We start from the raw sequence: 12,312 nt of genomic DNA, 5'->3' as shown, positions 1-12,312 counted from the left end.
AAAAAGTGTATAAATAGCAGGCCCAAAACATGTGTATTTATTTTTGTAGCAATAATGGCATGCTGCACTTTAGATGAATATGTTTAAAAGTAAGGTGCACCATACTGCGATTGCTACAATAGTTAATTCGGAATATGTCAACAAATGATGTATCCACTTATGTCTGGTGGCATGTGTGCTTGTAGAATTTGCACACTGATGGCTGGTGGTCTGTGTGCCTGGTGGAAGTGTGTACTGTCAGCTGGTGGTCTTTGCATGGTGAAAGCATGTACTGATGGCTAGTGGTGTGTGTGCGTGGTGTAAGTGTGCACTGCCAGCTGTTGGTGTATACCTGGTGAAAGCATTTTTTGATGGCTGGTGGTGTGTGTGCTTGTTGGAAGTGGGCATTGCCAGTTGCTGATGTGTGCCTGGTAAAAGCATGTACTGACAACTAATAATGTGTGTTCCTGGTGAAAGTGTGTACTGCCAGCTGGTGGTGTTTGTGCTTGGTCAAAAAGGCACTAACTGTTTGTAGTATATGTGGCTGGTAAAGCATGTACTGAGAACTGGTGTTATGTATGTTTGCTAAAGCATGCAGTGAGAAATACAGGTGTGTGCCTGGTGAAAGTATGCAGTAATGTCTGCAGGAGTATGTCTGCTGAAAAATGTAATGCATACAGTACCACTCAATTTGCAATGCCTACATCATCACTCAACTTGCAATGCTTACAGTACCAATCAATCACATTGCATATAGCATTATTCAATCTGCATCGTCTATATCATCACTCAATGTCTAATGCCTATATCACCACTCAATTCCCATTGCTTGTAGTAGTGCTCATCTCCCTATAGCTACAGTAGCAGTCAACTCTCAAGCCTACAACACCATTCAATCACCATCCCTTACAGGACCAGTCAACTATATTGCAAATTATTTGTTTCTGAAATCACTAAACAATTTGCCTAATAAACTACTTTTGTACAAGTAATGAAAACACTTTTCACCAGAATTTCTAGTAATATGGTAATATATTTTATGTATACATTAAGATGATAAGTAGCTGAGAACTGGTGTTATGTATGTCTGGTGAAGCATGCAGTGACAAATAGAGGTGTGTGCCTGATGAAAGTATGCAATAATGTCTGGAGGAGTATGCCTGCTGAAAAATGTAATGCATACAGTATCACTTAATTTGCAATGCCTACATCATTACTCAACTTGCAATGCTTACAGTTCCAATGAATCACATTACTTATAGCATTATTTAATCTGCATCGTCTATATCATCACTAAGTGCCTAATGCCTATATCACCACTCAATTCCCATTGCTTATAGTAGTGCTCATCTCCCAATAGCTACAGTAGCAGTTAACTCTCAAGCCTACTACACCATTTAATCACCATCCCTTACAGGACCAGTCAACTATATTGCAAATTATTTGTTTCTGAAATCACTAAACAATTTGCCTAATAAACTACTTTTGTACAAGTAATGAAAACACTTTTCACCAGAATTTCTAGTAATATGTTGATATATTTTATGTATACATTAGGATGACAAGTAGCTGACAACTGGTGTTATGTATGTCTGGTGAAGCATGCAGTGACAAATAGAGGTGTGTGCCTGATGAAAGTATGCAGTAATGTCTGGAGGAGTATGCCTGCTGAAAAATGTAATGCATACAGTATCACTTAATTTGCAATACTACATCATTACTCAACTTGCAATGCTTATAGTACCAATCAATCACATTGCATATAGCACTATTTAATCTGCATCGTCTATATCATTACTCAATGCCTAATGCCTATATCACCACTCAATTCCCATTGCTTATAGTAGTGCTCATCTCCCAATAGCTACAGTAGCAGTCAACTCTCAAGCCTACAACACCATTTAATCACCATCCCCTACAGGACCAGTCAACTATATTGCAAATTATTTATTTCTGAAATCACTAAACAATTTGCCTAATAAACTACTTTTGTACAAGTGATGAAAACACTTTTCACCAGAATTTCTAGTAATATGCTAATATATTTTATGTATACATTAGGATGACAAGTAGTTGTAAAGCAGCAATTAAACAATATTCAAATGCACTTACGTTGTATTTATTGTTGAACTTTACTTCTGTTTTCTTTTGGTGTGTTGTGTAGGCGTAATAAATGCTGTAAAGAAATATTAGAAAGCATTATTTGTCGGTAATTTACAAAAGTTCATTCTATAAATAATACTGTATCATTAAGCATAATAATAGAATGTAACAATCTTTATAATGCAAATGTATTTGTACTTTTGAAAGCAGTTGTATGAAATATTTTAGATGCCTTCATATAAAGTATGCAGTATATAAAAAGCTTCGTATAAAATCTGGGGTTGACTGTAATAGTCCTACATTATGTTCTTAAGTATTTATTTATTGTTATTTTATATAGGATGCACTTTACCTGAAGGTGTAATTATATTATACATAAAAACCAGTTAAAAACACAAGTAGTAATAGTTACAGTGAAAATGTAAATTTGTAAATTGATAAATGTTGTATGGATGCAGGATGGGTATATAATAGGTGGGTGCATGCTTGATAGATGGATGCATAATAATTGGATTGATTGATGGATGGATGCATCATTGATGTATGTATACATGCATTGATGCATGCGTTATAACTATATGCATGATGGATGGGTGGACAGATGAATAGATGAACGGATGGTGCATGAAGTATGATGTGTAAATGCAAGTGGGTGGATGTATTAGTGGATGCATGAATGATGTATAAATAGATGCATGTATGATAAATACTTGAGAATAGATGGGTAATTGTATGAATGGATGAATGAATGAATTGATTGGTAATGTAATGGTGCAGCATTATTGCATCAATCGTTGAATGCATGTATGATAGAGGGATGCATGATAATTGGATGAGTTGTTGAATGGATGCATTAATGATGTATGTATAAATGCATGGGTGCATGCATGATGGCTGTATGCATGATGGATTAATGGATGGATAAATAGATGAATGGATGGTGCGTGAAAGTATGATGTATAGATGCAGGTGGGTGGATGGATTAGTGAGTGCATTAATGATGTATAAATAGATGCATGTATGATAAATACATGCATGATAGATGGGTGATTGTATGAATGGATGCGTAAGTGGATGCATTATTGATGTATGGATAAATGCATGATGCATGCATTATGGCTGTATGGATAAATGCATGATGCATGCATTATGGCTGTTTGCATAATGGATGGATGGATTGATGAATAGATGAATGGATGGTGTATGAAAGTATGATGTATAAATGCAAGTGGGTGGAAGATTAATTGATGTTTGAATAATGTATCAATAAATAAATTAAATAAAAACCCCTTGCCTACATTTTATTTACAATATACATATAAAACTGTATACATAAATAGTATCTGATATGACATTAATCAGTAGCCAAGTAACATACATGCATAAGTAAAGAAAATTAAGCACACTGCTTGTGCTCAGTTATACAATCCACCTTTTTTTTATTTCATTGATGAGAGGTGCAGGCAACGAAATAATAAATAATATTCTTTAGCATGCAATATAATACTCGCTTGATTAATATCTGCTTCCCCTACCTTTATTACTGGTGCATTGGAAGCAACATGTTTGAATGTTAATAACAATTAATTTGTTAAATTAAAATACATAAATTGCTGCGTTTCTAAGGTAAGCACGAATTTGAAAGTTTAACTGCTTTTTTAATTCCAATTTGTTATATATTTATTATTTTTTAGCAGGCTAAGGCTTTCTATTGACGTTTTTTAGTATATGCATATTTTGTGTGCATTTTCATGGAGAACGATTCCAGAAGGGAAGAATATGTGGGGGTGGCTAAGTTAAGTGGGTAACAGGAAGTGAGGGGGAGGGACGAGAGGCAAAGCGAGGCAGCAGAGCAGCGAGGTCTAGCATTGTAATACAAATGTTAGCAATGAACTGTAGCCTGTGCTCAGCAGTGGTTGTTGAAATAGCTGCGGCAAACTAGTAAACTAGAAATTGAAGGTGGAGCTGTTTGTTAAAGGGTATTGTTACGTGTTACAAGATAGAATCAAGAAGCAAGGTAAGTGAAAACAAAAACAACTATGGACTTTATATAGTGCTCTCAAAATTATTTTGCTGGCTCCTGAATATTATAACATTTTCGTTTCATTTCACATTGCTAATATAGCGACGGCTAGTAATGTGAGTATTGTTGATGAAATAATTTCTTGTAAAAAGACATATGAATGTCTGTGCGCAATACAGCCATTAATGATATGCATGTTATAACTATATATGCGTAGTAATACATGCGTCCAGTTGTGTGTTTGGCAGAAAGTGTATGCATGCCTTTAAAAGATTTATTCGGAGGAGGGGGGACGCATTACTGATTGGTTTTTTGTTGTTTTTTTTTTTTTACGGTTTTGTTAAATGAAATGATCATGTTTTATTTATGCTCAAAAGTGTCTGGATGGAGTGTTCTCCCACCAGCCTTTTTCCTTTTGTTAACAATTTTAATTAATTGAAACAATAAACAAATTCAAATGCAAAACGTCAGCCAGTAACCCTGGTTTGCTAATGGGGCTACTACCGTTCCTCAGCAAAACAACAACTTTAAGGGCTGTGCTGCTAATACCTATATAAACCTATATATCCTGCTTAGCAATATCCATCTTCCTGCCATCAGGCTCATTAAGCCGTCTTTGGGGGAGACCTACATAAAATATTAAGGGAAGGGGTGGCTTTCCCATTAATGGTGATGGCAAAGTCGAAGTATCTATGTATACACTGCTCTACCCATGTGCAGTGGCAGTCTGGTGGCCATTTTGTCTTTTGTCACATTGAGGGTGACACAAGTAATGCTGTAGCCCTGGTGGACACTCTGTCTTACATGCCCTTGGTACCATCACTACCATATGTTGGAGACTTACTTCACATGGGTGATGGGTGTCAGCAAAACTGTGGTGTTCTGGTATACACCTTCTTCCCCATCACCATCAATTTGGGCCAGGACCTCATCCTCTTCAGAGTCTTCTTCTGGGAAAAAACCCTCCTTCTCTAACTTTACCTCCTTTTTTTTTTTTTTTTTTAAATATCTTTATTCAAAAAGTTTTTCCCCCCCCCCCATTTTTCTGTTACAACCACTGTGTTTTTTAGACATTTACATATACTTTTTGCGCCAGATACAGATTTGTATTGCTAAATAATAATAATATGCAGATTTAGAGTACTAACACACAAAACATAAATATGGCACATACTACAACATATATATTGCTCTTATAGATTCGACCGATTTCTCAGTTATTACCGCCCATCATTTTTCTATTCTTCCAGTGCTCAATAGGCAGCCATATCTTGTGCCCCATATCTTTTGCCTACCTTCCTTTTCTGTCGTATATGGCCCTCTCTAAATTATATGTAGATAATAATCTTGCTACCCAAATCTGGAATGACGGTGCAGTTTTATCCTTCCATGCCTTTGCAACAATTATCCTATATACTGCTGTAGCCATGAATAAAAACTCTGGGTAGATTATATTTTCCTCTGAGCTTACCCCCAGAATTATCAGCTCCTCAGTTAATTTAGTTTTTATTCCTAGTGATTTCTCTAAAAACTCTTCTATTGCCAATTTTAAAGTGTATAATTGTGGACATTGTGCAAACATATGTGTGATATTAGCCTGTGCTGAATTACACCTTGGGCACGTTGTTCCCGTGGAGCCTCCCCAACTAGCTATTCTAGCTGGTGTATAATAAAGCGAGAAGACTGTTTTATAATGTTGGGTTTGGAGTGTAGCAGAGCATAAAATGGTTCTCCCGAGATCTAAGGAGGTTTGTAAGTCTTCCGGATGGGCCTTTACCTGTTCTTTCCATTTGTTACTATATTTCTCTCTGTCATCAGTTTTGTAAGCTTGTAACTCTGCATACAGCTGTCTTATTGAACATGAGAGATTGCTTCCCAGATAATCCATTATCTTACACCGCACCATCCCACCTGAACCCCCCGTTTTTGTCTGAAGGTAACTCCTCACTTGCAGATATTTGAAGAAGTTATGTCCAGCTATTTTATACCTATGCTGTATGTTTTGGAACGTTAAGATTACTCCCCCTTCATCCATTAAATCCCCCATTTTCTTTATCCCTTTCTCGTTCCATTCTTTCATAACTGTATCCCAGAAAATTTCTATCGGGAGACTATCATTCATATATAGCCTTAAGTACCGATTGTACCTTCCAAGTCCCAGTTTTTTCTTTATCGCTTTCCAAACTTTATATACCGCACTCAGTGTCTTAAATCTTGTATGCTTAAAATATGCAAAGTCCACCGTTGAAACCAAAGCGTTTTCTGCAGCTTTGCCTAAAAGTGCTTCATATACGTTCGCCGGCCCTTTTCTCCCCTCTTCCTCCTGATCACTTCCGCCTAGTAGACCTTTGGAGTATTGTAGAGCAGCTGCCCAATAATAAAATCTAAAATCAGGTGCTCCCCATCCTCCTCTTTCTCGTGGTAGTGTTAAAAACCGGTATGCTCTGCGTGTCTTCCCATGTGCCCAAATTAACTTATTTACAGCTGATTCTATTTTATTAAACCATAGTCCTTCAATAAATAGTGGGATTGCCCTGAACAAATACAAAAATTTCGGAAAAGTAACCATTTTAATAAAGTTGATTCTACCCATGAGGGTCAAGTGTAGATTATTTACTCTCTCCAGGTTGCTTTTAACTTTGACCAGCAGTGGTTCCAGATTTATCTCTACTAATTTTTCTAAGTCTGCCGTCACCCTAACACCCAAATACTTTGTGTCTGAGACAACTCTTGTGTCTGCAAATGTGGTGTATATATTCTGAACAACCTGTGTTTTCCCCCTATTTATTAAATATCCAGATACCTCTCCGAATTTCCTTGCCTCCTGTTCAATTTCAACCAAAGACTCCTCTGGCGTCGGTGTTATGACAGCCACATCGTCTGCGTAGGCAAATAATTTGTATTCTTTCCCGTGTAATATAACTGGGGTGATCCTCCTATTTATTATGAGCCTTCTCAGGTAGGGGTCTAAATATATTGCAAATAGTAAAGGTGAAACCGGGCACCCCTGCCTAGTTCCCCGTCTAATCTGCACTGCGTTAGAGTATGATCTATTAATACGAATCCTAGCACTGGGATATTTATATAGTGCCTGAACTGCAGTTATGTATCCTCGGCCTATCCCTGCCCACACCATAGCCTCCCAAAGGTAAGCCCAAGAGACCCTGTCAAAAGCCTTCTCGGCATCCAAAAAGATAGCTGCGACAGGGTCTCCTGTAGCCGCTGCAGCGTCCAATATGGTAATCAGCTGTCTAGTATGTTCAGTAGTTCCTTTCCCTGGTATAAATCCGTGTTGTGTAGGGGAAACCACCCTCTCTATCACCTTGCTCAGTCTGTTGGCCAGTGCCTTAGAGAATATCTTCGCATCAGCATTGAGCAAAGTAATAGGTCTATAAGAGCCCGGCTCAGTGGGGGGTTTATCTTTTTTCAATATTACGATTATGTCGGCACCCGCCCAAGACTGAGGAACAATTCTGCCTCCCTGTGCCAAACAACAGATTATCCAAATGTCTTTGGCTAGTACATCCCAAAAGGTTTTGTAAAATTCTACTGGGATCTGATCTTGTCCCGTTGCTTTGCCAGAAGGTAGATTAAATGTTGCATCTCTTATCTCCTGTAGCGATAGTTGCATATCTAATTTATCCCTTTCTTCTGTGCTCAGCCCCTCCTGTGGGTCTTGCCTTAGGTATTCCAAGCTTTTTGCCTCTACCTCCTCATCATTTTTATCCTGCTCATATAGTCCCTCATAGAACCTCCTGAAAACCTCCTGAACCTCCTCCACTTTGTTAACAATTGTCCCATTACAGTCCTTAATTTCTTTGATTTCCCCTGCGGCTAGCGTTTGCCTAGTTCTTATTGCGAGTAGATGTCCCACCCTCTCGTTACATTCGTAACATTTCTCTTTGTGTGCTAAGTATTTTCTTGCTGTTTTTTGTGCCAGAGTAGTCCCTGTTTCTGACCTCTGCATCTCTATAGCCACTAAGATCTGTTCAATAGGTTCTTGTTTTTCTATTGCGTCCACTAGCATTTTTTCCATCGCCGTCAACTTTCTAATATCCTCATCCATCTTTTCCTTTTCCTTTTTACTTCTAACCAAAGTATAGCTTAATGTCTCTCCCCTTACTCCTGCTTTAAAGCTGTCCCACACCATATCTGCTGAGGTTGAGTATCTGTTTACATCCCAAAACTGCATCATCCATTCTTTCATCCTTATGATGTACTCCTCCTCCTTCAGCAAGCCTCTCTCAAACGTCCATGTTGTGTTTCTTTCCCCCCCCCCCCTGCGTTTTGTAATGTTGCTACGCTTAACACCAGTGGATTATGGTCCGACATTATCCTTGGGAGACATTCTATTTTAGCCCTACTAACTAATGAGCTAGAGATAAAGAAATAGTCCAAGCGGGCAACTGTCTGATGTGGTGCTGAATAGAAAGTGCTACCTGCACCTATCGGATTAAATTCCAGCCATATATCCACCAGCGCATTGTGTCTAGCGATATTTTGTATTGCTTTATGCATCCTTTTTTTTCTTCCTTGGTAACCACCTCCACTTGCACCTATTACTCCATTCAACCCATTAATATTAAAATCCCCACAGCAGATCACTGGCTCTGGCCACAAAGCTAGCTCACTATCCATAAAGTCAAATAACTCCGATTCATCTTCGTTTGATCCATATAGTGAGACCAAAGTACATCTTCCCACTGTTGTTTCTATGTCTAGCATCACCCATCTCCCTTCAGCATCCTCTTTTTTCTTTTTAATTTTAACAACCCCTTTTCTGGCCAGGACTGCCACCCCCTTCTTTCTTCCTTCTTGACCTGTGCTAGCAAGGATCTCAAACCCCATCTGACCAAGCAAGAATTTATCTTCAGCTGCTACGTGCGTTTCCTGTAGGCAGGTTATATCAATTTTCCAGAATCGTAGCAGCGCGGAGAGCTTCTGTCTTTTGTCCAAATTGTTTAGCCCACAGATATTAATCGTCATTATCCTAACTGCCATATTTCTCGTTTAACTTTTACCAACGCCTCCGCTATTTTTTTGTCTTTTTCTGTGTATACTTTTACTGCATCACTACAATCTTTACAATATTTACAAATCTGTATTAAATTACGCCACCACCTTTTCCCCGTGTCTTCTACCCCCCCCCCTTTAAGCCCCCCCCACCCCGATTGCTGCCCCTCCCCCCCTGTGACAGGCAAATAGGTCATCCCTGACCTATGTGTGTCCGCTTGGCGTTGTAGAGTCGCTCCCCCTCTCCTCCCCTCTTAACAACATCTACATTAAACTATCAGGCTTAGTACATTAGTCGAGATATGCATCTGCTTGCTTTTGAGTTTCTTCTACTCCCTTCCTTGCCTATTTCCTTCGGGCCCCCCCTTTTTCTTTTAACTCTGTCAGAAATTCCCCCGCTTTTATTTCAGAGAAAAACATTCTGGTGCGGCCCGCTATGATAACCTTCAGTTTTGCTGGAAACAATAAGTATGCCTCTGCTCCTTGGGCCTGAAATGCATTGATCAACTGTCTTAACCGCCATCTCCTCTCCACTGTTATGTGACAAAAGTCGGGTCTTGCAAAAAAAGTTATCCCTTCCACAGTTTTTTTAGCGTCAGGTCTGGCTCTCTCCATTAGCTCCTGCCTTACAAGAAAGTTTCCGAAAAAAACCAACATAGCCCTGGGGAGCGTTCCTGAGCCTTCCTTAGGGGTTTTCTTTAAAAACAGTGGATATCTATGAGCTCTCTGTACTTCTTGCTCCCAGTTCCATGGTGCCTCTGGGAACGCACCCTTAAGCAGCTTGATGACAAAGCCTCTCGGGTCTTGCCCTTCAATCCCTTCCTCTATTCCGAGGAGCCTGGCATTATTTCGCCTCTGGCGATTCTCCAAGTCCTCCACCTTCCACTGCAAATCCTCCATGACCTTAGTCTGCCCCTCTCTGGTTGATTGCCACTCAGTTGCTTCGTCTTCTAGGCGGCCGGTTCTTTCCTCATCTCCAATGATTCTTTCCTCAACTTCCTCAAACTTTTTATTTATTTTCCTAATTGAGGCTTGAATCTTTTTCGTGTCATGCCTGGCCCTCCGACTTTCAGTCCTTGCCTCCATTTGCATCTGTTTCAGCGTGGCAAACATTAGATCCAGTTTCCCTCCATCATTTTGTGTCTCTTTCTCGTCTTCCTTATATATGTTGGAGGTGGCAGAATAGTCCCATACTAGCTTTTTATATGTCCCCTTATGAGTATTCGGGGGGGATCCTGCTCTTCTGGATGTTGTTTTGCGCTTTTTTTGAGTGCCTCTCCCCCTAGAGCTGTCGCTGTCTTCTGAGCTCGATAGTGAGTCAGAAAAATCTCTTTCTTCCTCGCTGCTTGCCAATGTTGAATCTGAACCCTCAGGGACAGAAAAAAACTCTCCATCAGCCCCATCAGTACGAGTCATTTCTGCCAGAGTATTAGATAGACTATACCCCTCATTATCTGCCCCCAACTCAGCATTCTCTTTCTTTTTGGCTTGTACTTGTTCCTCGCGAATTTCGGCTTCCACCTCATTGAGGGCCTCAAGCATTTGCCCTGTGTTTAGCATCTCACCCCCACATTTGGCCTCTCTCACCTCTTTGTTCGTGTCCGGGTCTTGGCTTTCGTTCTGCACCCCCTGGGTCTGCCTCTGTGCCTGTTCCGATGCAGCGCGGTCTGGCTGAACTGCTGCATGACTCACCGCTCGGAGCTCCGCGGGAAGCGTGAGCACCGTGATCTCCGGTTGCATAGCAACGTCTCCGCTAGCGTCCTCGAGGACGCTCCGAGCGGCTCCTGCGGGCGGCGCGTTTGTCGTTCTCTGCCGGGTTCCCGATGGTCCTGAAGCTCCTGATGCCTCTGCTTGGATTTTGGCTCCGAAGACCTCGGATACTAGAGGTTGTCGGTACACGGTGTCAGTTTTCTTCTTTTCTGCTACATTCCGCGCCGCTGTTGTGTTGCCATTACTTCTCATGTCTTTTATTTGAGTCAGCGCTTTTTCCTTTTCGCCAGCTCTCTCCAGTTTGCGTAGTTGTGGTTTCGTAAGGGTAGAGACCGTGGGGGTTGTCTTTTTGATATTAGGTGGCACTTTCGTTTTTGGAATAGCGCCCAGTTTACCGGCTTCTTTCTGTATACAGTCTTTATTGGTGGCGTCCGGTATGGGTGCATGTTGCTGTGCTCTCTCCTTTCCTCGGGTGCCCATTTCTGCCATCAGTATTTTACGGAGATTGAAGTACCACAATTTCGCTTTTTCCAGTAAGCTAGCAAGGTTAATGGCTCCTCTGTGGTAATTTAACACGACGGATTGCATGCTGCTTTCAAATCTCCATTAATGCCTGAATTTCTGCTTATCTTCTGGGAGAGGGGTCTGAGTGCGACTTACTCCCACAGCGCCTCAGCGGCCATCTTGCCTGATTGTTTTTTTTGTAATGCACATTTTATTTTGTACATACGCGAAATAGTATGCATGAATACGGACATGCACATTTTATGCCTACTGGAACTTTTTTACATTCTAAGGAGGTCTGGAAGTGGGTAGTGGGTGAATAAGCATGGCGGGAGTGAGTAACAGCGGTGCTCGGCAACTTAATAGTTAAGTGTTTGCAATGTATTCTAGAGTGGCTGAAATGTTACATTGAAACAAATCAGCCCGGGCGCCAGCCTTATGGCGCCGAGTAGCTTTTAGACGAACGTCAGAATAGGACAGTAAAGACTGAAAGACTGTTACAGCAATTAGCAATACCCCGGGGCCCTTCCCTGAACACTTGGTGCTAACGGTTGTGGCAGATGATTGAGGCCGGACTAAAATGTGTACGTGATCGGCAAAGGGCAGAAAGGCATCCGGTAGTAGGTAGGTGAAAATGAACCATTAGAAGACTTCATAGAGTAAAGTACTTTTCCTGCTACTTTTTTTTAGATAATAAAACACCTGCTTTCCACTACCTTATCCCTTAACCAGCAGAGGCAACCACTATAAGCATTTTTTGTAGAAGTAATTTTGGGAAATAAGAGAAGTTAATAGTTGCTGCGCATTAGAATTTTGAATGCAAAAAGTTATTTATTAGTAAAATATTCCATCACAGTATTTTAGAATAAATCTTGCACTTATATACAATATACACTCATTTACCGCCCATTCTCCAATGGGCCTTTGATTTGACTTCAGGGCTGCGCCAGCAGGCCGCAACCCATATCACCTGCTCTCTT

This window comes from Lissotriton vulgaris, chromosome 1_1 (assembly GCF_964263255.1).
Source record: "Lissotriton vulgaris chromosome 1_1, aLisVul1.2, whole genome shotgun sequence".
In the NCBI taxonomy this organism is placed as follows: domain Eukaryota; kingdom Metazoa; phylum Chordata; class Amphibia; order Caudata; family Salamandridae; genus Lissotriton; species Lissotriton vulgaris.
This window is presented reverse-complemented; position numbering follows the sequence as displayed.